The sequence below is a fragment of the Ziziphus jujuba genome, chromosome 8 (genome assembly GCF_031755915.1).
Source record: "Ziziphus jujuba cultivar Dongzao chromosome 8, ASM3175591v1".
Classification (NCBI taxonomy): Eukaryota; Viridiplantae; Streptophyta; class Magnoliopsida; order Rosales; family Rhamnaceae; genus Ziziphus; species Ziziphus jujuba.
The window spans coordinates 26,338,295-26,364,904 of record NC_083386.1 but is presented as its reverse complement, the minus strand read 5'-3'; the positions used below and the strand labels follow the sequence as shown (position 1 = coordinate 26,364,904).

General features: G+C 34.0%; 1 pseudogene; it reads left to right on the top strand.

The window, feature by feature from the left end:
• Positions 1-12,655: 12,655 nt before the first annotated feature.
• On the top strand, positions 12,656-26,253 carry LOC107414732 (protein DETOXIFICATION 35-like; annotated as a pseudogene).
• Positions 26,254-26,610: the final 357 nt, after the last annotated feature.

Below are 26,610 nucleotides of genomic sequence, written 5' to 3'. Positions count from 1 at the left end.
ATCTTGATGAGCATCATCGACCTAACTTTTAGGGATTAATGGATTATTAACAGCGTGTATCCTAATTTTGTAGGAATCCGTAAACTATCCAGTTTATAGTCTCTATCATCTTTTTCCACAATAATACACATATATAGAACCCATACTAAGGCTCAAATGGAATTTGTCAGGAATCGAATCCACAATTCCTGCAACTCCTGCAAGTAAGTGTGATGCATCGGCGGTTTCCTTCCATTTGATCCAACCCTCGGATGTTTTGAACACATAACATTGGACTATATGTAATTCGTATCTTATTATTTTATTACCAATAATATGCTGGGCAAACGGCACCCAACATAAAATGTCCAATTGCATCCAATAAATAATTATTATATAATATATATACATATATACATATATATATATATATATATATATTGTTTTCAGATGGATATTAATATATATATATATATGAACTACGTATAAATATCAAACCATTCTAGATTACCCTCAAATTAAACAGATCGACCAACATTGCTATTATCCACTGATAAATAATTTTTTGTTAAAAAAAAAATATATCATTGTTATCAATTAATTTCCAATTTAACTACTATTTATTATCTTATGAGTCAAGGAAGTAAAGATATGTGTCACATTATGTGTATAGTTTTTTCCTAAATTTCAACTGTTAGAAAATTAAACGACAAGACAAACTTTGATTAAACATACATACACCACCTGATAGGAACGACCTTTTCAAAAGTAGTCCTTCCATTCGGTTAAACTATAGCTTAATTAATGTCCAACCTCTGCATAAGATGTAATGTAAAAGCATTCTTAACGTCTTTTTTCAATTAAATTCTGAAATTATCAATGTAAAAAAACAAATATGACTGGCTCCATCAAATAAATTTATAAGGTTTATATAGACAAAGACAAAAAATGAACAGTGATGGTGAAATTGATGTCCCATTGTACAAATTGATAAGAGTGCCTTCTATGAAAGTCTATGCAATTATGGTTTAGAATAATGCAGGTAGTGCTTGTATTGATCAAACCACGACAATAATGATGTGTGTAGTTTATATAACTTAACAGTGAAAATAATATAGAATGGCTTAACATTTTTTTTGAATATACAATATATAATTATAAACCACACATTACAATATATCTATATGGACCCAGTTCGTATTTTGAGAGGATAATAATATACTATATATATATGTTATTTAAATTTAGTGATTGCATTTTGAGAAAAAGAGGAAAATAAAAAGGTAGTACATTTTGTTTTTTACTAAAAAATATTTTCAATAAACTTTCTAGCTAACTTACAAAATGCGAATGTTCATGGTAGAAGAGACTAATAAAAGGGTCCACATTAGACTTTAGTGCATGCATGAAACTCCCTGAAAGCAAGAACTTCCACGAGAATTATATATGCCTCATTTTTTTTCTTCTTTTTGTTGCCCCTTTGAAACCTCGCTATTTTTCGTTTTTAAATGTATTATTTATTATTTGGTGTTATTCTTTTAAATTATATTTTTGTACCCGTTTTATAATTGAAAAAAAATGTCTTAGGCCTTAGGTTTTTCTGATTCTTTTTTTTTTTTTTTTTTTGAGGTTTTTATAATTAATAATTGTTTGTTGGGGAATTACCTTCCCCATCTTATAGTACTCTCTTTCATTGAATGGGATCGTTTTTGTGAATGATTTCCCATTCAATTTGTCCCTTCCTCCATACTCTCTCTGATAAAATTTAGGCCATGAAATTAAGAATCCACAAAAGGGTCTCTTTCTAGTTCCTTTTGGTTCCATTTCTTCCCCCCCCTCCCCCCCAATTTTACCAATAGTTTTTCCCACAGTGGGATAAAGACTTCAAAATCAAGGATTTGACCTTTGATTCCTCTCTACTTTTCTACCTTTCAGACCCTCAAAAAACCTTGTCCCAATTATTTATTCATTTTTAAACAATAATAAATAGTAAATTTTTGGCTCCCCTCAAACTTGGAAGAGGTAAGATAAGAGGTGGGTCAACCGCGCTGCACCACAGTAAGAATAAAAAAATAAAAAGCTTTTCCAAACCAGGTTTCTTTAAGGCTAATTATGTAATTTCAACAGAGACCATTACCACCTAAATTTTCAGAAGTCTCATACAGTGCTCACAGTACTAACTATTTGACATTTCATAAACATGGTTGCGTGTGGGCAAAAATGTTTGTAAGAAAATTGGTTAGCAAACTAAATCCATCCAAACAACCTCTTATCTTTCTTTTCTCACCACAGAAAAATCTCAAATCCCTCTGGAACTCGACACGTGTCAACCACTCAACATATTCGCCTATTTCTGCTTTGCCTAACTCGACCTTCTGTATATATGGTATAGCAATATAATAACATATATATATTTTTTTATCAAATAATTTTTATTTTTTTTTTTACCAAAAGAAGACACTTTAAATATCTCAAATTACCTACTTTCTTTATTTTCGATCTCTTAGTTGTCAACTTGCCATAAACAGATTCATTGATTTGCATTTCCACCAATTTTTTTTTCCCTTCAAAAGAATAGTTATTCCTTGAGGGTATATTTGTCATTAGAGTTGAACTACTTTTATTGGGAAATGCCGTCTGTTTTGAGAGTTGGTGGAGCTAACGGGAAAATAAATAAATAAATAAAATAAGAAATCAATCAACAAGCGGCAAAGGCAGAATGGAGGGTGTTTTCGTAATTAGAAGAGTGTGGGCCCCGTTTTGGTTTCATGGTTGGACTTCACCGGGACTGACCGGTATGGACTCGGAATCCAATTAGCGCCGACTGTAAAAAGAGTCCTACGCGCTTCCCGAGGTGTGGAACACACACACGCTATCGATGCCACATGAAAACCACACTCCCTCAAAATCTGCTTTCATCGGTGGGCCACCTGACAGCTGATTTCTAGCTTACAACAAACCATATCCAACGGTCTGTATTAAACTACTTCCATTTTTTTTTTTTAAGGAAATAAAAAAAAAATCGTTATATTAATCAGAGAGCTAAATCCAAAAATTGGAATATGATTTTATATAAATTATGATCGGTCGGTTTTGTCTTCAACATTCATTTAGTTGTCGAATGATATGTTTGTTTGTGCATCAAGTTAACTACAAATTCATAAAAAAAAGCAATTATTATTATTTAAACATTTTGTTGTCAATAAAGTCTATATTGTATTTGATATTCACATTGCAATGTGGATTAGATTATACGATTTTTGTAAATGGTGTGAAAATTCAAATAATTGTAGACGAAGCAAGTTAAATTCCATTTGACCGTATAGAATTGGAAATTTGATACTTGTTCAAGGAATTTTTATGAAGATGCCAAAAATGAATTTATTCTTTTGTACGTCAACTCCACAATTCCATTACTCAACAGTACTAAACTATATTGACAGTAGTTTTTATATTGTCAAAGGTAAAGCTTGTGATATTTACCCAAAAAAAAAAAAAAGGAAAAAGGTAAAGCTTGTGTTTTTCGATGCAATAGTATATGTTTGAAAAAGAAAAATACGTTTGCTTAAAGCGATGCAGCCCCATAAAAGTCTAATAACTTTGTTTCTGAAATATATATAGTAACTTTTCCACTTTCATTTATTTGCTTCTCATGACAACTTATATTCATATATTTACATTAGAATGAAGAATTTCAATTTTATTGTTATACCATTAGGAACCTTATTACCAAATTATATGGAGCAAAGTCAAGTTGCAAAAATATTGAAAATAACAAATAAATTTGAATTTTTTTAAATAAAAATCGGATATAATTTATTACTATTGTTAATTTGATCAATTTCATTTAAATGACTCAAAACATATTTAAAATCGATTTGTTTTATTTTCGTACAAGTATACTATTTTATGAAATAACTTTAGATTTATACTAAATTATTGAAATATATAAGTTAATTATATTTATGAAATTGTTGTTTTGTAAACTAAGCTAACATATTATTATATAAAAAAAAACAAAATGAGGTCTTGTTTTTAATATTTGGAAGTAAATTAGTTAATGGGAATGGGTAGAACAACTGGATTTGCTAGTGGCCCATATGTACTATGTAGTTCGATGCATTGCATGCAAACTTCAATTTTCGAAGCAACCACCAAAAAAAAAAAAAAAAAAAAAAAAAAAAAAAAAAACCAAATTGCCACATAAATTGAATAATGATATTGGGTGTCATTGAATGTGGTTACCAATCAGATCCCACCACAATTTTAATGCCCGGATCAAAATCCTCTTCTCTGTGCGCCTAACATTAAACTACTTGTCCATTTCGCTTTGCCACACGCGGTTACGTGAACTCCCTCGTTTTAATTTCTTTTTTTCGCGTTTCTTTTTCAAACATTCAATCCCAACTTGCAGTTTACAATTAAAAAAAAAAAAAAAATTTCCAATTTTAGATATATATTTCAAGTTTCAACACCTTATGTTCTAATAAAAAGGAGAAGATAAAATATTATATATAGCAAAAGTATATTATATATTATCACAGTTCAATTTTATATAATATCTCAATGGAATAAAAAACTTAATATTAAACTTTAATTGAACCAAAAAAAAAAAAAAAAAAAAAGGAGGAAAGAAAAGAAAACGTATTTGTAATGTTGTTTTGGGGGAAAAGCTGTTACCAGTTCACGTGGATTTTAAACTATTTATATAGCAGAACTTGTATTATAATATTTATTATTTTAAAAAAAAAAACAGTACAAAGAGTTATAAGGAAATTTATATGTTAAATAATAATTTAAATATTTATTATTACAAATTTTAAAATAAAAATAATACAATTAAAAGGAGCTTTTGGTTATCCTTTTTATTTAAGAAATAATATGAATAGCTGTCATCGATTAAGCCGTGTTCGGTTTGCCGTTACAAGTTTCGTTATGACGGCATTTAAGAGGTGTGAAAGCGAACGAAGATTTTGCATATTCTCACGGACTCACCGTGGGGATTTCCGCCCCTGATTTGTTCGTACAGTACCGAATCGAGTTCTTCAACCCTTATACTGGACCCCATCTGTCACCTCTCCCTAATTCATTTTTATTTTCCTTCTCCCTCATTTTCTTTCTATTTTTGTGTTGTTTAAATTTATTTCATTTATAATGTTTATTTTTTTAATAACTAATCGAAGGATTGGATTTTTATATAAGCTTTTTATTTTCTACACTAATTTTAAAAAAATTTGCAATGAGGGGATTTAAATTCAAACACAATATTTATTATTTTTTTTAAAAAAACACATTGAATTTTTTTCATTGAATTATTTTCGAATAGTCAATTTTAATTAAAAAAATATTATTTATCAATATTGATAAATAATTATTATAAGATTTACATATCATATGAAAATTTAATTGTTATTATTAAAAAATTTATTTTTAAAATTTTAAATAATTTAAATACTTATTATTAAAAAATTTACTTTTAAAATTTTAATATTAAAAATACAATATTGTTAGAGATAAAAAAAAATTCATCAAATAATATGATAAATTAATGTGATGTTATTTCATTGGTTAACATATAATTACATTTTAAATAGTTTACTTATCAATTAATAAGATAATAATGATATATCATTTTAATCACATCATTTAGCAAATGACTTAGCGATTTTTTTTATATTGATAATATTATTAGAAAAAACAACGAATTTTAATGTCGCCTCAATTGATTTAGTGAACTTCACCGCTGATAAAAAATAACAAAATTTTTATAATTTATGTAAAGTAGAAATTCAAATAAATAAAATAAGAATTCAGAATCTGAAAAACAGGGGAAAAATCATATTGTCAAAATGTATATATTGTCCCCAAAAAAAAAAACGAAAAAAAGCCAGCCAAAGACCTTTTCAACGAACTGGGCAGCAACCAAACAAAAAGAACGAAAGAAGAAAAAGAACAACACAAGAAATTTCCTCAGATTCATCATGGCTGACGTGGCGATAATGAATTGGTTCATTAGGAATGTGGAAGAAGAGGTAAATTGTAGGAACGAGGTTGAGAAGGTTCTGGAACTGGCATGCAAAATGGATTTGACGGCAAGGGTACTGAAAAGTGAAGTGGCTTTACTCAGGAAAGATCAAGAAGTTGTGAAGAAGATTATAGAAAAATATGGATGATATTGGAAGCCAAGCATCATATCCACCACTTGGGTTTACAGAAACCAAGCAAAAGATAGTGGAGGGGGTTGGGATTGGTTATTTCTCGTGTGGTATTCTCTATCCTACAACCAAAAAGAGTTTACTCAGCATCTCGAAGCCTTCAAATCGTGTATTAAAGAGCAGGGGTCTCGCCAGTAAGTTACCATCCAGCTACCTTCAGAAGCATAGTTCAAAAATGTAGAGGAAGAGGGGAGGATGAAGGAGTATGATATGTTGTGCTCTACAAATTTTAATAGTTTAAATGGGATGGGATTTCATTTGGTCAAAAAGAATACAATGGCATGTTAGGAATGCTGTGATCTGGAGGAAAAAAAATAAAATAAAAAATGTATATGTATTCATTTCAAGTATACCTGGCAATTCGGGTTGGTGGGTCGTATTCGTGTCAACCCGTTTAATAATCGTGTCAAAAATGTCTAACCCGAACACGATCCATTTATTAATCGTGTCAGGTACCTAAAACACTAATCCGACCTGTTTATAAACAGGTCAACACGACACGACCCGTTTAACATGATTATTTTAACGGGTCGTGTTGACCTATTAACCCGTTAACCTGAAATTGACCTATTAACCCGAAAACTAACCTATTAACCCGTTAACCCGAAAATTAACCTATTAACCCGAATTTTTTTTTATTTTTTTTTATTTTTATGTTTTTGTTTTATTAAAGATGTATTTTTTGTTTTTAAAAAATTAGTAATAGAAAATTATTTTTATAAAATTTTTAATTTATAATATTTTTTAGTTATTAAATATTATATTAGTGATAAAATATTAATTTAAAATTAAATTTAAATGGGTTGTAATAGGTATATAATCGTGTCGGGTTGAAACTGACACGTTTAATAAATGGGTCGTAACTGGTCAATTTCGAATTAAACAGGTCAACCCGAAAATGACACGATTAATAATCGTGTTAAATGGATTGACCCGATTATGACCCGAATTCATTTATGATAAACCCAAACCCATTTATTCCGTGTCGTTTTCGAGTCGTGTCGCCGTGTCATGATCCAAATTGCCAGGTCTAATTTCAAGCAATATTAATTGAATATCACAAAGCATAATAAGCCATTCAAGTTCACTCTCTCACCTGACCACATTATAATTTAAAAAATAAAAACAAAATGTGTTTTCAACTTGCTTCGAAGATAAGTGAGTTTAAAATGAAATCATATATTTGTTTGTTGGAAAATAACTTAAGATTGAATGTTACACCTACTCAATTCCTATGATTCTATACATGAAAAAGAGTTAACTTTCAATGAAATAGAAGACAAATTTTATCTATGTTTAATTTATTCTATTATTTATTTCCATTTCTGCGTATTGGTATAATATACCAAGAGAACATATCCTCTTTGTTATTGTTTTTGTCAACGTATCATTTTATATCTTTATCTATGGTCTTGAACCGGTTTGCATACGATTATTTTCAACACCACTTTCACGAAATTATGCACTTTCCTTTCATTGTCAAAGAAATAATAATAATAATAAATGAATGGACCAATGAGTAGACACTTTTGGGATAAATAAGTTTCCAATAAAATTAAAAAGAAAAAAAAAATGAGAAAAGAAAAAGAAAAGGATAAAAGTGAAAGGATAAAAAGAAATAATTTTATATTGGAGTTGGAAAACAGAATGTTATTATCTCGGAAGGGCCCCACATAAATGTCTTGTCAAATGAGGGAACTTCTTTGAAAAGAGAGCTTTAAAACGAGAACCAGACAGCAAGAAAACGAGTTCCCTCACTCCAACTCACTCACCTGCTACCGGCAATAGTTGGTGAACGTTAAGAGTGAGTACAAGACGACGATACACGCGGCCAACTGCCAAACCTTTAACCTTTTTCTCATTTTTATTTTTATTTATTTTTGAGCGCCGTAATGTGGATATGAAGCTTCCCATCTGCGTCAAATGAAGCAGAGCCGTTAGATACGCTCACTAGATTTTGTCATACAACACGTGTCAAGTATCGAGTGGTGGGAGATCGGTAAGACAACCCACGTGAACCCTCATCCTCGAATGAAAAGCTGGAGACAGTCAGGTTGCAGTTAAGTTCAAGTTGGTATCGTAGCGGGCAAAGATTTTTTCTTTTTTTGCCTTCAAATTTTAATCCCGCGCTATTTGGTTTTTTTTTTTTTTAATTCTTAGCCTTCGCATATTTATTTTTACTTTTTATTTATTTATTTATTTCGCTGGAAAAATGAGAGTAGAATTATATCTTAGGCCTTAGCACATAATCATTTAGATTTTGGACTCTACTTGTTGGATATTAAGTGATAGAGAAAATATTCATCCAAAAAAAAAAAAAAAAAAAAAGAAGTTCGAGAACATAAGAACAAGTTGGATTTGTCGGTTAAAAACAGTACACACCACGTTAAATTTTGTTTGACATGGTTTTTAATGAACTACTTTTAACTTTTAACGTTCAAAAACAATTTATTAAGTGTTGGACAGTTTTCTTTAAAAAATCATAACCAAAGTTGTTGAAGTGTATAATTTCTAAAAAAATTCTTATGAAAAAACCGAAGTGAGGAAAAAAGGAATATTGAAGAGGATCATATATAATTGAGTAAACATTTGTTATTCTACTTTCTATTTCATTTTATTTTATACTCCGTTTGGTGTGAAGCTAATCCATGATCAATGATATGGAGAATATAGATATAGAGTTTGGATGAAGCAAAACATGAATTAGGTAAAAAAAAAAAAAAAAAAAAGCCTCGTGGAACATGCATTTGGGCATGGCAACACAAGTTGCATGCAACATAATATGTATATATACGCATATATATATATGTGTGTGTGTGTGTGTATGGATAATATTATATATATATATATATGTGTGTGTGTATGTATAATATTATATATATATATATATATATTTTCCGGTTGGGGATGATTTAAAATAAAGTTACAATGGACCTGGAAAGATTTGATAAAGTGGTGCCGTATAGACAATATTGATGTAGAAGATTTGAGAAAAAAGAGGAGATAGCAAGTGAGATCACAAAATCAGCAGCAAATTCAATAGATGGGAATCCTTTGGTTTTGGTCTGTTTTCGAAGCCTCACAACCAACATGCCCCAATCAAAGTAAAAGACTGATTTTTTTTCTCTTAAAAGCTCAGCAGTCAATGAGGTGGACCTAAATATACAGATTCAACCCAATCCATGTCGGAAAGAAATATCTTTTTTCTTTCTTTTTAAAAACCAAAAAGAGATATTTTTCTTTTGAATAGAAAATAAGCGGCGCAGCCGGTACTTTCTCACGCAAACTTCAATGAATGCTGCATTATTAGGAAATTTTTGGTTTATTGCTTAACAATTTCAGTGCTTGATTTTGGAAGAAAAAAGAAAGAAAGATTGGAATAATCACATTTACATAAATATGTTGTCCACGTTTGATGAATGTTATCATTGATCCATTTTCATAACTCATAAAGGGCCAGAGTTTTTAGTTTCTTCTTATTTTATAAATTCTTCCTTTATTTTTTTTTTTTTGGGGGTCTAAAAGCTACTTTCAATGTTGTTTTTTCTTTATTTTAATTGGCGAATCTGCAGGTTGAGTATGGGTGTTATTATATTCTGATTAGGTTTTGGGTGAGATGGGGTATGTTTAAATAAAACACTTATGAATATTCTTTATCTTTCACATTTTAGTATGAATTGATTGACAACTTTTTGATGTTCAAGATTTTGTTTGAATTTTTGGCAATTAAGATTATGTTTGTTAGATTATAAGGATTACTCGAAGACTTCCTATAAAGTAGTTTCCTAAGAAATTACCTAGTGTTTTTTATTCGATAAAACATTAAACATTTGATATTTCTAAGAAAACTTAAAACAAGATTTGTTCTCACTGCTCCAAATTGTATGTTAAATCATAATTTTAAAAAAAAATTTAACATTATTTACCTTAAAAATATTTATTAATTACAAGCTTTAAAAACCTAAGGTATCAACATGGAGGCTGTCATTCGGTTTGGTCTTAGAGAACCCAATCAAAGGAAACAGGCCAACCCAACCAAACCATAATGGGCCTGACCAAGGTTCAAAGCGCTATATAGACCTGCAATGTGGGCCCAACAAAAAATTGTGCTTTCCAACATTTTTTAAATAATTTATTTGATCAATTTTTAAATACAAAAGTGACAGTGTTCCGTTTATCTTCTTTTCATGCACTTGAAATATCTTTGATACGTATTGCTATATCATTTTATATTTAATAGAAAAGAAAAAAGAAATTTCAGTCCAGGAAAAAAAAAAAAAGGAAAAAAAATTCATAATTATAAGATTATTTAAGGATTTAACGACTCGAATTTTTGTCCTATGAATTACCTGACCCCCCCCCCCCCCCCCCCCCCCAAAAAAAAAAAAAAAGTCCTATGAATTACTTTTGAGTATTATTGTTGTAATAATGCACTTATTAGGGATGAAACTGTCTCAAGAAGATTGATAATGACTTCGAGAGCAAAGACAAATAATGCACTGTTTATAAGAAAGAGAAATGATTATATGATTTACATATAGGAGGTTTATACAAAATCACAGAAAAGGAATTGCGGGTAAAGATTAGCGGTGGGTTTGGTAGTCATTTGGGTCACGTCGGTGGGAGTTCATTATTGTAGAATGCACCGATTTTCAAATAGAGCTGATTTTCCCTTGATGGAATCTCAACCTTTAATCACTCACAAATGTTCTATTGCCAAGAAAAATAACTAAAAAGGGCCAAAAATAAAATAAAATCATCACTCAATAATGGTACAATGGGGCTACAATCAATTAGCCAAAAAAAGCAAAAAGAAGAGGCTTTTTTTTTAAGTTGAAAAAGGAATATGTTTGTCCCAAAACCTTTACAGCTTGAGTAAAAGATATTTTTATGTAATCATCAATTGGATTGTTCCATTTATATTTTATGTGATAATTAAAAATAATATGACATAATATGTCATATATAAAATATAATCTTTTTTATCATTTATTATAATTTTTTTCATTGTAATATTTCGAATTTATAATTTTTTAAATATAAGTATAAATATCATATATATTGAATTAGCCTTATTCAATTTTTAAAATATAATTTGTGTTAAAATGGCATGATCCAAATACATATATATATATATATATAATACCGGAGATGAACCCACCAGAAAAAAATGTCACCGTAAGATAAAGGGAAGATGGCAGGGAGACAATGGAAATAACTGACGAATAACAACTTGGTTGAAGAAACCAATATGGCTTCCCATAACTCATAAATAGTGAATCACTTAAAAAAAACAAAGCATGTAGGAATCTGACGTGAACTTGGAACAAGGCTTGACCTTCCTCTTTACATGGGTTAGCTTATCCTTGTTGCTTGGGATTATTTTAGCATTTTCCATGCCTAAATCCCATCTCATCTGCACCACCAAAATTAGTTCTGGACCAAAATAGTCCTGCCAGGTCCTTGCACTGCTTACAAAACACTGCCTACCCAAAAAAAAATAAAAAATAAAAAATAAAAAAAAAATGAAAATATCCATATTCAGCCAAATAAGGAATATTCTATTTTAATCATGTCCTCTGTCGAAGGGAAATTCTACTTGAACATATTATGTCTTCTTGCGATTCTGAAGGCAGTGTCCCTGGCGATCGACGATTGTCACACCACCCTGTGCTGCATAAACGACGCCAAAGCTGTTGTTCAAAGCCTTAACAATCCAAGTTCTTCTTCTGGCCATTGGTCCTCCTCAGGATTTATTAAGAATACTCGTGTTGTGTTGTACTGCCCAATTTCGGTCTGTTTGCTTTGCTTAGGTCCCAAGAAACAACAATATGCTAACTCACTTTGTAGCCCGCTGGGGCCTTTTGTCTCGCTGGGATGGGGATGTTCCCCCTTTTTTGTTTCCTAGAGAGTTTGTTGAGGAGTTGAATCGGGAGCGTGCCCAGCTTCCCACTTTCTGATTCCTGTTTTGTATCTGGTTATTAACCAATATTTCTCTCTTTTTGGTTAATATAACCCCCCATTTTCTTAACCAAAAAATAAAAATAAAAAAATGAATCAACTTATTTAAAAAGTGTTAACAGAAATAATTGTTTTTTTTTTTTTAATTTTTTAAATAAATTGGAATTCTATCGACATATATGAATGATGACATAAAAATTATGATAGAAGATGCTCTTGAAATTATAGCTATTAGCAGTTTCATATCAAGAAATTTGGCAATGACAAAGCATAAACTAAAAGCAAACGTTAATAAAGCTTAGTTTTTTATATTTATCGAAATAAAAATAGGAATTATTTTACCCAAGAACAAAAAAAAAAAAAAAGGGGGCAGAGATTATTAATGGTTAGTAGACCAGTTCATTACTGAATAATACACCCTTCTCACACGTCAATAACTCACCAATGATAATTCACCAAAATTAAAAAATGAAAAAAAAAAAAAACTCACTAATGCTACAATAATGATCTTTTTTTGTGGGTAAATAAAATAATGAATGTTTAGCAAAAGAAAACAAAAGCACAAAATATACGTTCGTGTCAACGAATCGGATACGATGGAGAAAACTCGGTGCAAGGTAGTAGATTGCTACCTGCTGTTCTGTCTCATCTGCTATCGACAAGTCGTACAATGATTAATTTTGACTATATTTTGAGGAAGGTGATCTTTTTCCCAATCCAAACTTCACAATGCTCCTGTAAATTGGGTCGATTACAATTACCTGAAAACGGTTTGCTTTTCTTTCCCGGCTGGGAAAAATGGAGGCTCCCCTGCTTGACACAGCCTTGGCTGATGAAGACTCAGCCCCATTTAGGAGCTTGGGGGAGTTGAAGTCTATTTTCTGTTTGGGGATTGTGAAAGTGTGGAAAATAGCAGGTCCAGCAGCGATTACTGTTGAGAAAAAATAATAACTTGTATTATATCAAATGACTTTTACAAGACCTTTACATACGTATATGCCCACCTGTTGCTACAGCCACCTAGAACATCCTAAACCGAACCCACGTTAACTCACTATATTTGGATACCACTTACACATTAGCACTCTTCCTAAACCGATAGCCTCTTGAAACTCCCTTGACTCTTAACATACCTTACTGACACATAAGAGCTCTCTCTTTGTAGGAGCCTACTCTACTCAATTAAGTAAACATTACTTGGCAGCCTAGTTTCCCCTTTTATGGCATGCCCATGTCGGTTGCTATATTCACTCAAACCTTCTAGATTTCTCCTCATAGTCGGTACAAAGCTTAGATATTTTCTTCACCAATTCCAAAGCTTTACTTGCTGTCCAAATATATAATTCTAAAAACCAAAATCAATGTTGAATATCCTTCAATTACTATGCTATGTCAGTTCGGGATCAACGGAGTTTGCAGTGTATTTGTAGGTCACATTGGAGATACTGAACTCGATGCTGTCTCTTTGTCTCTCAATATCGTCGGCACCTTCTCTTTTGGTTTCATGGTTCGTCTCCTTTTTTATGGTCTCATGGTTTCATTTTTGAATGTTTTTCGTAATCTTTTGCTTGAACATTTAGATTGCTTTAGATCGTTTGTTTGGTAGGTTATTTATGTTCGACATCTTATGACTTTGTATCCCAAAACTTTTTAGTGCTTATAAACAGGAATGTTGTTAACAATTAATGGAAGAGATCAATAGTGAATGAAGGAAAATGGGATGTATATATGTATTAAACAGAAATGGATTCATCTTACTTTTTCGATAATTTTCACATTTCTTCATTGTATCACTAAAAGATTGGTCCTGATTTTTGAATCTCATGAAGTTTGATTAACATTTTCCTATCTTTAAACTAAGGGAGAAAAGCCTCCCCCCTCTCTCTGTCTCTGTCTCTGTATGTATATATATTTACATATATTTGCAGCTTTTAAGTTTTGCGATATCAATCTCATATATATGCAGCTTTTAAGTTTTATGATATCAATCTCTCTGTATATGTACATATGTATGCATGTATGTATGTACCTATATTGTAGTTTGGTATGGGGAGTGCTCTGGAAACGCTTTGTGGACAGGCATATGGTGCAGGGCAAGTTCATATGCTAGGGATTTACATGCGGCGTTCATGGATAGTCTTATTGGTTTCCTGCTTCTTCATATTGCCGATATACATATTTGCAGCCCCGATCCTAAAATTCTTTGGTCAAGTAGATCAAATAGCCGATTTTGCTGGAACATTCACATTGCAAACAATCCCTCAAGTATTCTCACTTGCTATCAATTTCCCATGTCAAAAATTTCTCCAAGCTCAAAGCAAGGTCAATGTGCTTGCATGGATTGGCTTTTCTGCTCTGATACTACACGTTTCAATGCTTTGGCTGTTCATTTTGTTATTAAAAATATACATAATATATGAATATATATGTGGAATGAAGATACAAATAATAATACAGAAAAATGATCAACTAAAAAAAAAAAATAATAAATGAAAAAGATTGGGAATCTGTATTTTTCAAGATTTGATCTATTTGTTGAAATATTGGTTCGAGGCCTGTGTGGTACTATAATGTCTTTATCTGTCTCACCAGTGCTGGTGTTTTCCGACGGTAATCTCCCAGGATATAACGAATTCAAAATCTCAGACAAAACACCAACTGGATTTCTCTCGAACTTTCAGAATACTTGATCTTTATCACACTTACTAACCAAAATGTGCAGAAAACTAATTTTTCTCTTTTTCTTCTTTTCAAATTGATTCTCCCATTGGACATTATTATTCCAAAAACTTATTTTTTACTAAAAATTCATCCATCAAGTCAAAACCCACGTTTGGAAAGTTAAAAGGCCACAAATAATGCACATAAAGGCCTATTAAAGTCCATTAATTCAAAATCATTCAAAATAAAAAAAAACGTTGCAAACGTTACAATCCTCCACATGAATGATTTGACTCCTATGCAAGACTCTAGTGGTAAAGCTCTGCAGTTGGAACCTGCATAGGATAGGTAGATGTTATTCTTTGAACATTTTCTTGTGAGACTATATCTTCTTTACTGACTAATGGTAGATGCGATATCTTTGAACCATTTCGTCATTTGTGTAAATGACAACATAGTTCACATAGAATCCTTCCTGGTACATTTCAGTTCTCACTGTTGTGTTCATTTTGGCCTTGACTACCTGCCTGGTTCTGCAAGAGTTTTTAGATAATTATGCCCTTAATAATTCTCCTTTGAAGCGACCACTCTTCTCTCTCACATAAGTGATTCATTTTCCAACGTAATCAGCATCACTATGCAAAGATTACTATATACACACTTATAGGAATCATTAAAAGCATACTTTATGCTTAATCTCTTTCTATCACTGTTTCATCACAGGAATGGGCAGAGGATTAACCTCCACAGTGAAACATAATAGTCTTTACAATTGCGTTGTCCCATTGAACCTAGATCTTGGGATCTCCAGTCTACTAGGTTGGGTTTCCATCGTATCAACTTTACTCACGGGCTTTAATCCCATTTCTCTCGATGATTTTTCAACTAATTCTCTATTTAATCCTTTGGTTAGCGGATCCGCAATGTTATTTTTTGACTTTACATAGTCTATCGAGATAACTCCAATTGAGATTAGTTGTCTAATAAAATTATGTCTACGATGAATATGTCTAGACTTTCCATTATACATAATATTTTTTGCCCTGCCAATAGCAGATTGACTATTTCAATGTATACTTATTGCTGGCACAGGTTTAGGTCACCTTGGAATGTCTTCCAAAAATTGGCGTAGCCATTCGGCATCTTCACCACATTTATCTAATGCGATGAACTCAGATTCCATCGTGGATCGAGCTATTACTGTCTGTTTAGAGGATTTCCATGTTACGGCTATACCTGCTAATGTAAATACATAGCCGCTAGTGGATTTTGAATCCTTGATATCTGATATCCAATTTGCATCACTGTATCCTTATAATACAGACGGATATCTCGTATAGTGCAGTCCATATTCACGAGTATATCGTAAGTATCTTAATACTCTAACGATTCATTTCCAATGATCATCATTTGGATTACTCGTGTATCTCCTTCGTCTACTTATAGCATAGGCTAAGTTTGGTCTTGTACAATTCATTAAGTATATCAGACTTCCAGTCACCCTTGCATACTCGACTTGAGATACACTATCTCCTTTATTCTTGGATAAATGTAAACTCACATATATGGGTGTTCTGGCTATAAGTATCGTCTTTACTAAACCTAGCCAATATTTTATCCACATAATGCGTTTGACTAAGAATTATTCCATTCGAAGTCCTTGTGATTTTTATTCCTAAAATTACATCAGCAAGTCCCATGTCTTTTATACCAAATTTAGAATTTAACATGGCTTTCATAGTTTGGATAATATGGTCGTCACTACCCACAATGAGTATGTCATCTACATACAAACAAAGAATGACATATCTATATTCTGTATCCTTTACATAGATACACTTGTCACACTCATTTATCTTAAATCCATCACTTAGCATGGCATTATCAAATTTTTGATGCCATTACTTTGGAACTTGTTTAAGTCCATACAAGGACTTCACCAATCTACAGACTTTCTTTTCTTATCCTGGAGCGGAGAAACTCTCGGGTTGCTCCATGTAGATCTCTTCATCTAGATCTCCATTAAGAAATGCTGTTTTCACATCCATTTGATGTACTTTTAAATCCCGCAGTGCAGCGATCGCTAGTACCATCCTTATGGAATTTATTCTCGTTACTGGAGAATAAGTGTCAAAGTAATCAAGACCTTCTTATTGCTTGTATCCTTTAATTACAAGCCTTGCCTTGTATTTGTCTATAGTTCCATCTGCTTTCATCTTCCTTTTAAAAATCCATTTGTAACCTAAAGGTTTACAACCTGTAGGAAGATCTACTAACTCTCAAGTGTGATTTTGTAAAGTAGAATCTATTCCACTTTTCACAGCTTCTTTCCATAAATTTCCTTCAGTAAAATTTATAGCATTTTGGAAGTTTTGGGGTTTACTTTCTAGCATATACGTAAGAAAATCTGAATCATAGCATTCTTACTCTCTTGCTATGTCTAAGTGCAACCTCCTTCTCAGTATCAGTTTCTTGTTCTTGATCACTAACATGATTATCTTCATTGATTTCATAAGTTCGTTTCGACGAACTCGGTCCTTCTTCCACTTTATAAGGAAAAATATGTTCAAAAAATGATGCATTTCTCGATTCCATAATCGTATTCTTGTGTATATCAGGAATTTCTGACCTATACACAAGAAACTGATATGTAGGGATGTCAATTTGCCCCGTCCATCCCCAAAACCGCGGTGCACCGCCCCTAACGAGGCGGTTTTTTCCCGAAAATTAGGGGATGCGGGGCGGGCTCGGTGCAAATGCCTAAAAACCGAGTCGGGGACGGGCCGGGGAAGGGGAATAATAACCCCGCCCCGATATATATATATTTATTTATTTATTATTATTTTTTATAAAATTTTATTTATGTAAAATCATTTTCTTCTTTTTTTTATTTATTTTTCTAAAAATGTATTTTATTATAATTATAAATTTGTTCCTTGATGTATTTTATTATATTTTTATTGCATTGTAGTCATTTTCTTTATATTTTAATCATAAAATAATTTTTTTTATATAAATTTTTTTAAAAAATATCAATTAAAAAACAAAATGGGGAAAACCATCCCGCCCCGCACCTAAAGAAACGGGAAAAATCACGAGGATGGGATGTAAAATTTTCCGGGGGGACGGGGACGGGATTTTAAAAACCGGCCCCGCCCCGCCCCGTTGACATCCCTACTGATATGCACTACTATTTTGTGCATATCCTATGAAAATGCAATCAACTGTTTTAGAACCTATCTTCACTCTCTTCGGATGGGTACTACAACTTTAGCTAGACACCCCCACACTTATAAGTAGTTATAGGAAGGTTGTCTTCTTTTCTATAATTCATAGGGTGTCTTTACTTGGTCCTTTCGGGGCACCTTATTTAAAAGGTTGTTTGTCGATAAAACGGTTTCCCCCCAAAAGTTCTGAGGTACTTCAGAACTTATTAACATTGCATTCATCATTTCTTTTTAAGTTCTATTTTTTCGTTCAGCCACACCATTTGATTGTGGCGAGTATGGTGGAATAATTTTATGTATTATGCCATGTTGAGCACAATACTCTCCAAATGGAGTCACACACTCTCCATCACGATCACTTCTGATTACTTTAATTTTTCGGGTGAGTTAATTTTCAACTTCCGTTTTATAGAGAATAAATTTCTCTATAGCCTCATCCTTGCTATTAAGCAAGTACACATAGCAATATTTCGTGCTATCATCAATAAAGGTGATAAAATACTTATTACCACCTCTAGTTGGTGAAAACTTTAAATCACGTACATCACTATGTATTAAATCCAAAGGTTCATTATTTCTTTCAATTGTTTGATATGATAATCTCGTTAATTTTGCCTCTACACAAGTTTTACACTTATGTGTGGTATCAATATCAAACATGGGAATATGATTCAAGTTAATTAACCTTCGTAGAGAATTATAATTAACATGACATACTCTACCATGCCACAAAATGGAAGACTCAAGCAAGTAAACGGAAGAAGTACTAGCTTTATTATTGATATTCTTTGGCATTACAGTCATTACATTCAATTTGAACATACCATTGACTACATAGCCCTTTCCCACAAAAATCCCATACTTGTACAAGATAACCTTGTCTGACTCAAACACTAAGCGAAAACCATGTTTGCTTAGCAACGATCCAGACACCAAATTCTTACGAATATCTGGAACATACAGTACATTATTCAAAGACAGATCCTTCCCAGAGGTCATCTTCAAGACAATCTTGCCTTCCTTTGGATTTCTGAATATGTAGAATTCCCTATGAACAACTTCTCCCCATTTGCCTTTGGTTTGAAGGAGGTGAACATGTTTCTATCTGCACACACGTGGCGGGTTGCACCTGTATTTATCCACCACTCTCTTGGGTTAGAATCCACTAGGTTCACCTCAGAGACAACAGCGCTTAGGTCAATTTCATCAACCTTTCTTATGATATGCTCCATCATCATTGTCTCTGTGTTCCTCTTTCTCTTCGGCAGTCTACAATCCGCCGTTTTGTGACCCATCTTGTCACAATTGAAACATTTTCCTTGGAACTTGGTCTTCTTGGAGATGTCTCCTTTAGGCCCTAACTTGGAACTCTTTCCAGGTTTCTTCTTGTTCTTGGAGTTACTACCATGCTCTACAACATTAGCCTTTATTCCAGCCTTCATAGATCTTCTATCAGACCTCCTATTGTCATCTTCTATTCGAAGCTTTCCAATAAGAGCCTCCATATCCATTTCCTTTCTCTTGTGCTTAAGATAATTTCTGAAGTCTCCCCAACTAGGAGGCAGCTTCTCAATCATTGCAGCAACTTGAAAGGCTTCATTAATGAACATCCCTTCAGCAAAAAGTTCTTGGATGAGCACTTACAGCTCATGTACTTGACTCATCAGTGGCTTGGTATCCACCATCATATAGTCCAAGAATTTGTCTACCACAAACTTTTTGGACCCTGCATTCTTAGTCTTGTATTTCCGGTCCAGAGTTTCCTACAGCTCTTTTGCTGATTTCGTGCCACAATACACTCCGTACAAGGCATCAGATAGGCCATTCAGGACATAATTCTGATATAAATAATCGGAATTCTTCCACGCATCCACCGCCATCAGAGTTTTTTTGTCACTCTTTTCATCACTTGGTGGTTCGTCCTCAATTAGGAACCTCACAAGGCTCAGAGTAGTCAAGTAGAACAGCATTTTCTATTGCCACCTCTTAAAATTTGCTCCATCGAACTTCTTAGATCTTTTTGCATGGCCTGCAGGTGGAGGCACTTGAAAAATAGGAGTCTGTGAATTTCTTCAGCAGGCACATCTCCACTAGCCATTCCTGTATTTTTCACAAAACCAGAAATCAATTATTTGTTATTTCTATTTCAACAAACTAATTTAAACCAATTTCCAAAAGGAAAATACACAAAAATATGATTTTTAGGGTTTCTGTATACACCATAAAAATTACTGTATACACTCACAAAATTGCTGTTCACGTGTCACTGTTTATGCGTATTGTTCACTGTCACTATTCATAGTTAATGTTTATTGTCATGTGTCACTGTGTGATACCACCATGTGTTGCACTGAAGACTGACACGTGCCACACTCTCGGATAGCCACGTGTCATCTGTAACAGGTCGACACATGGCACTAGCAAGGTTGACACGTGGCTCCCATGGAATTCAACACGTGGAGATGTGGTGACTGACATGTGGCTTCACTACTGTACGACACGTGGTCTCGCCACGGTGAGCCATGTGTCGTCGTTTCATATTGCCACGTGGAGCTCTTTTATAGATGCACGTGGCATATCAAGTCGGGCTGAATTTCATTGGGCCTGGGTCTGGACTGGGCTTGGGCTGAACAGTATCCTGTTCTAACCACGGGCTGGGCTTTGGAACTGGGCTAGGTCGATTAAAATTTAAAATTTAGGCCCACTGACCCAGAAACCTATCCAAACCCGTTTTTCCGACCTTTAACCCTTTTTCTAACCAATCTTTAACCTCCAGCCGGGTTTTTTCAACCCGTTTAACTGGTAAATGGATTTTTTTGACCCGATTCACTATTTTTCTTGCTTTTTACACTATTCTGGCACCGGAAAATTGCCGGAAAAACACCAAAAGGTTTAGAATTTCATGGGCAACTCAATTTTAGGAAAATTTTTTGATTTAAAACAAAACTAAATATTGCCCAAAAAATTCCAAACCCACGGGAAACAAAATTTTTGTTTTTTTTTTTTTGTCATTTTTCAACCAGATACACAAAAAATTTGAAAACTATAAATATCATAAAATCATGGGCATCAAATTTACTAGAATAAAACAAAATAAATAATTAAAATAGAAGCCCCTCACCAAGTTGTATAGGGGTTTGAAGATAAGAAATTAAAAACATAAAATATATAAATATATTGCTTTCATACCCAATAATAATAAAGAGATGAAATCATAGGCATGTATAAAAATAAAACCATTTAAATAAAATTCCTTTAATTAAACAAAACTTAAAATAACAACATACCCATTCATTAAATCTCCACGGGTTGAAAGCAAATTTTTTATTTTTTTTTACTCAATGCCACATACATAAACATATGTTCATGGAATAGTCTTAAGAATGTTATTAAAAATATACATAATATATGAATATATATGTGGAATGAAGATACAAATAAAAATACAGAAAAATGATCAACTAAAAAAAAATAATAAAAAAATAAAAAAGATTGGGAACCTGTATTTTTCTAGATTTGATCTGCTTGTTGAAATATTAGTCCGAGGCCTGTGTGGTACCACAGTGTCCTTAACACTATTCCCATCCCACCGGTGCTGGTGTTTTCCGACGACAGTCTCATAGGATACAACGGATTCGAAATCTTAGACAAAACACCACCTGAATTTTCCTTGAACTTTCAAAGTATCTGATCTTTACCACACTCACTAACCAAAATGTGCAGAAAACTAATTTTTCTCTTTTTCTTCTTTCCAAATTGATTCTCATGTTGGGAATTATTATTCCAAAAACTTGTTTTTTACTAAGAATTCATCCATCAAGTCGAACCCCATGTTTGGAAAGTTAAAAGGCCACAAATAATGCACATAAAGGCCCATTAAAGTCCATTAATTCAAAATCATTCAAAATAACAAAAAACGTTGCAAACGTTACACATTTAACTGGGTTGGGGCACAACTGGGGCATCTGTGGCCTACGACATTAGCAGATGGGGGATTGCAGTAGTTGAAGTTGTGTACATAACGGTTTGGTGCATAGAAGCTGGTTGGAATTGGTTCTCATGGTTGGCATTCAAGGAAATTTGGTCTTTCGTTAAGCTATCGATTGCTTCTGCTCTCGTGCTTTGCTTGGAGGTTTGGTACACAATCGTTGTTTACCTTCTAAGTGGTCATCTAGATGATATGTAGTAATTGCTGTTGGCACCTTTTCTATTTGGTAGAATATTTTTCATTAGAATTATGCTCTGCTTTTTCAACTACCTTTATTGTTTATTATTATTTTTTTTTATCATTTGCTAATCTTCATTTTGCAGCTTGGATATTAATGGTTTGCAAATAATGTTCTTCCTGGGAGTAAATGTTGCAATAAGGTGAAACACACCTAGCTAGGATCCAATGTGTATATTTATTGGATATAATTTAGATGTGCTCAAGTCCCAGATTGATCTATTAATTCTTTTTGTTGGTTTCCTCAGCGTACGTGTTTCTATTGAGCTTTGCAGGGACCATCCAAGAGCAGCCAAACATCCGGTCTATGTGACAATTTTTGATTCTCTCCTAATTGGGATAACAAGCACAGCCATACTCCTCCTAACAAGAAATAAATTTTCTATCATTTACCCAATTGATGAGGTTTTGCAGAGAGCCGTTTCTCACCTGGCTTACCTTCTTGGAGCAACCATGCTTCTTAACAGCCTGCAGCCTGTAATATCAGGTATATATGCATATACAAATATACATGTACATGAATTTCTCATGGAGATTTCTATATCTATGCATACAGGACCGGCGCTAATGTTGTTGTTGCAGGGGTTGCAATTGGAGCAGGGCAAGCAATGATGGCTTACATAAACTTGGGCAATGATAGCTTATATAAACTTGGGCTGTTACTACATTTTTGGGCTCCCTCTTGGATATGTTCTTGGTCATGTTGCCAATTTGGGCTTGATGGTGATTGATAAATTTAATTAGCTTTCTATTAACTCCATGATCAAAACCATTACTACTTTGAGTTCTCAGTTACCAAGTAAATAATGCAGGGACTGTGGGGGGGGGGGGGGGGGGTATTGTCAGGACCCGTCCAAAATTTCTCACCGGAACCCTAAACAAGCCCTGATCCCAGGGAAACCCTACCGGACCCTCCAACGGAAAATCCGGCAGAACTTCCCCTAAGGGTTGGACTTACCACAAATTCCTGCACTAAAAACACACTTCTATTTTTCATCCCCTTATTCCTCCCACAATATTACAAATTGATAACCCAATTTTACAGCACTTCACAGGAATAACAGCAACCCAGTGCATAAATAATACATAAGTATCCAGAACAGTATACAGAGCTTCATGAAGTACTATTAAACAGAGAATACAACAAAGATGAAAGAAATATTACAATTGAAATAAACGAGTACAAAGGTACTTCTCGAACTACGATAGCGGCGGAGATTTGGTTCGCTCCGGAAGAACGTCTACCACCCCTTGCACCTAAGGAAACGGAATTTAAAAACGTGAGATGCTAATCATCTCAGTGAGTGACCCTATCTACTAAACACTTTTAATATAAATAATATAACAATTAAGGGAATTTAATTAATACTGGCAATTACATAGATAAATAAATAATAACAATTGAAAGTAATAATTTCTCTCAAAACCCTCACTATTTACTCTGTTGGAAATGTTCTCTTTTTAAAACATTTTCATAAAACCCGATATTCGTATTTCCCGAAAACCAAGGGATCAAACAAATTAATAAACAATAAATAAATACCCCAAATATAAATAAAATGTAATAAATTATAATAAATAATTTTTTGAACACTTTGGGATTTGAAATTTCCATCCAAAAACTTATATTTGACGCACCACATCATATACCAGTGATGCCCTCCGATACCTAGCGTCCCGAGCACCGACTGGCGGGGAGATTAAAGAGAGAAACTTGCAAACGGCACTTCGGCGTCCCAACAGTACCGTTGCTGAAATCGTCATCCCGGCCAAGGAGGGGGGCAGCTGTGGCCAATATCAAACTTGCCTACCCTCGGTTCAATGGCAACTCACGGGAGACATAATAACTTGCGCGCTAACCACATATACACCAGAACACCAATACTGTATGAGTGCGTCTAAAATAATTATTAAATTAATCATAACCGTACAGATTTTCCAAAATCATCGTGGGAAATATACAGATTTTCAAATTTATCATTCCACATATTTTCCTTTAACAAACCCGGTACGAAACCATCGATAACGATAAAACAATAATTTTTCTTGTAACACGAGGTCCAATAAATAATATACCACGGGCATAATTATAAAATTAAACCACCAATTTAAACAAACAATTTCCTTAAAATATTTAAACCAATTATGCCCGAAAACAATATTAAAACCACATACGATTTATTACTGAAATACCTTGCTCATGCGTAATAAATAAAATTAAATCACAATAAAATAATAATCAAATTGCATCACATGAGCATAATTCCAAATATCAATTAAATACCAATTAAATATAATTAATTGTCCCAAAATATTTTTAAAGGTGGGTCACTCACCTTAAGCGTGTATGTCAGCTAAGATCCTCCGCAGGATCAACTTCACTACCCACACGTGCACCTAAAACATCCTCAGTACACCAACCAAATATTAATATTTAATTGGGTAACTACCAAATAGGTACCCGGGGAGCGAACACAAACGACAACTAAAAATTATGAATAATATACCAAATCGAAGCTTGAGTGATGAGGATCACGGATTCGGTCTTACTTCCCGGAGATCGGACCCGAGGTGGCCGGAATCTCGCCGGAAAGCTTTCGGGATTCAACTCCTCGATTCTCCCAAACCGTCACGAATTGGAGGAAAAGGACACCGGATTTGGATTCAGGAGGTCGGAATTAGTGGAGAGGGACCGGTGGTGCAACTGGGTACTCGCTGGAACAGTAATTCCCGACGAGCCGTCGCGGTCACCGGCAATCGTCGCCGGCGGCGGCGCGTCCGGTGGCCGATGACTGAGATTTTTGGGGGTTTTGTAGATCGAGGGGAGAGGGTTCCAACGGGACTGGCGGTGAGGCAAACGGAGGCCGGACGACGAAGAGATCGGGGTTTGAAGGTTTTCGGTGCCTCGTCGGAAAATACTTCGATCCCGGCGCATTGGAGGTCCGGTGGCCGTGAAATTTGGTGGGTAGGCCGGAATTCCCACGGGTGAGAGACCGGTCAGGCGCGTGTGGCTTGAAAGTGGCCGGAAACGGGTCAAACGGCGGTGGAGGGGAAAAATCACCATCGAGCTTCGCCGGCTCGATCTGGGCGCGTCCGGCGACCGGTGATCGTGAAATTTTGGGGTTCGGCTGGAAATGGAGAGACGCTCCCATCTGGCCAACGCGTGTAGCAAGACTTGGCTGGAAAATTTGACAATTCCGACGGCCGGTCGTTTCTCTCTTCCTTTCTTTCTTTCTCTCTCCTCCCTGACGTTTTTGCCAAATAAAAGCCACCGTGGGTGACACTGTTCACCCACGTGGACCAATTAGGTGTCGACACGTGGTGTTACTGTGTACTTAAGCCAGATATAATAAAATATTACGGTATCCGGCGAACTTCACACATCCATAACTTTTTAACCAGATGTCCAATTTAAGTGTGCCGCTAGTCTATGAACTCGTATCGACGAGTACTTTACAACCATACAAAAGTCAAAACAAAATTACACAATGATAAAAAGTCAACTCCCAGCACCTTTTGGACAGTTTGGACCTCGACTTTTTTTGCCCATAACTTTCAAACCGTAGCTCCGTTTTCGACGTGCTACTAGTCTACGAACTCGGGGCATCATGCACTTCGCCACGGTACCATGGTCAACTAGAAATTTCAACTGGAATAAAAAGTCAACTTTTGACCCACTTGGTCAACGGTCAACCTCGGTCAACGTGCACGAATTCCGATGTGGTTTGGGTCGGGGTGTTACAGTATGATATGCGGAACTGCTCTTCAAACCCTGCTTCTTTTGTTGGTACTCTATAGAACCAACTTGAATAAGGAGGTGAGTAGATTTAGATGTTAAACTACACTAATTAGCATATTAACTATGCCAATATCTCTAACAACTCCATTCTTAAACAACAAGGTGGAGCAAACATCAAAGCATGTGCGAAAATGGGTTGGCCAATCTATCCAAGAAGATGATCGGAAGGGGGATGAAAATTCATGATTTTTGTCATGGACAATGCTTAGCTTGTACATCTGTTTGTGGAAGATATACTCTTTCATCGCCTACCTTCTATCATATTAAATTGAAACAATGCTATGCAGCACAACTTGCTATGTAGCTTGCGCAAAGTACCTTCAGTTGTGTGATGCGAATCACCAGCAGAAGGCAATTCATTTGTGGGGTAATTCATTTTTCTGCTTACTGTTTTGATGACAAAGTACCTTCTTGTGTGCTATGTGAATCACCACCCTATATCTCATTTTCATGAAAAGAGAAGTGTATATATATATATATATATATGGATCCACCATAGGAGGCTTGAATGCCTATATTGTGGTTGGTGTAGCTGTCCTATTA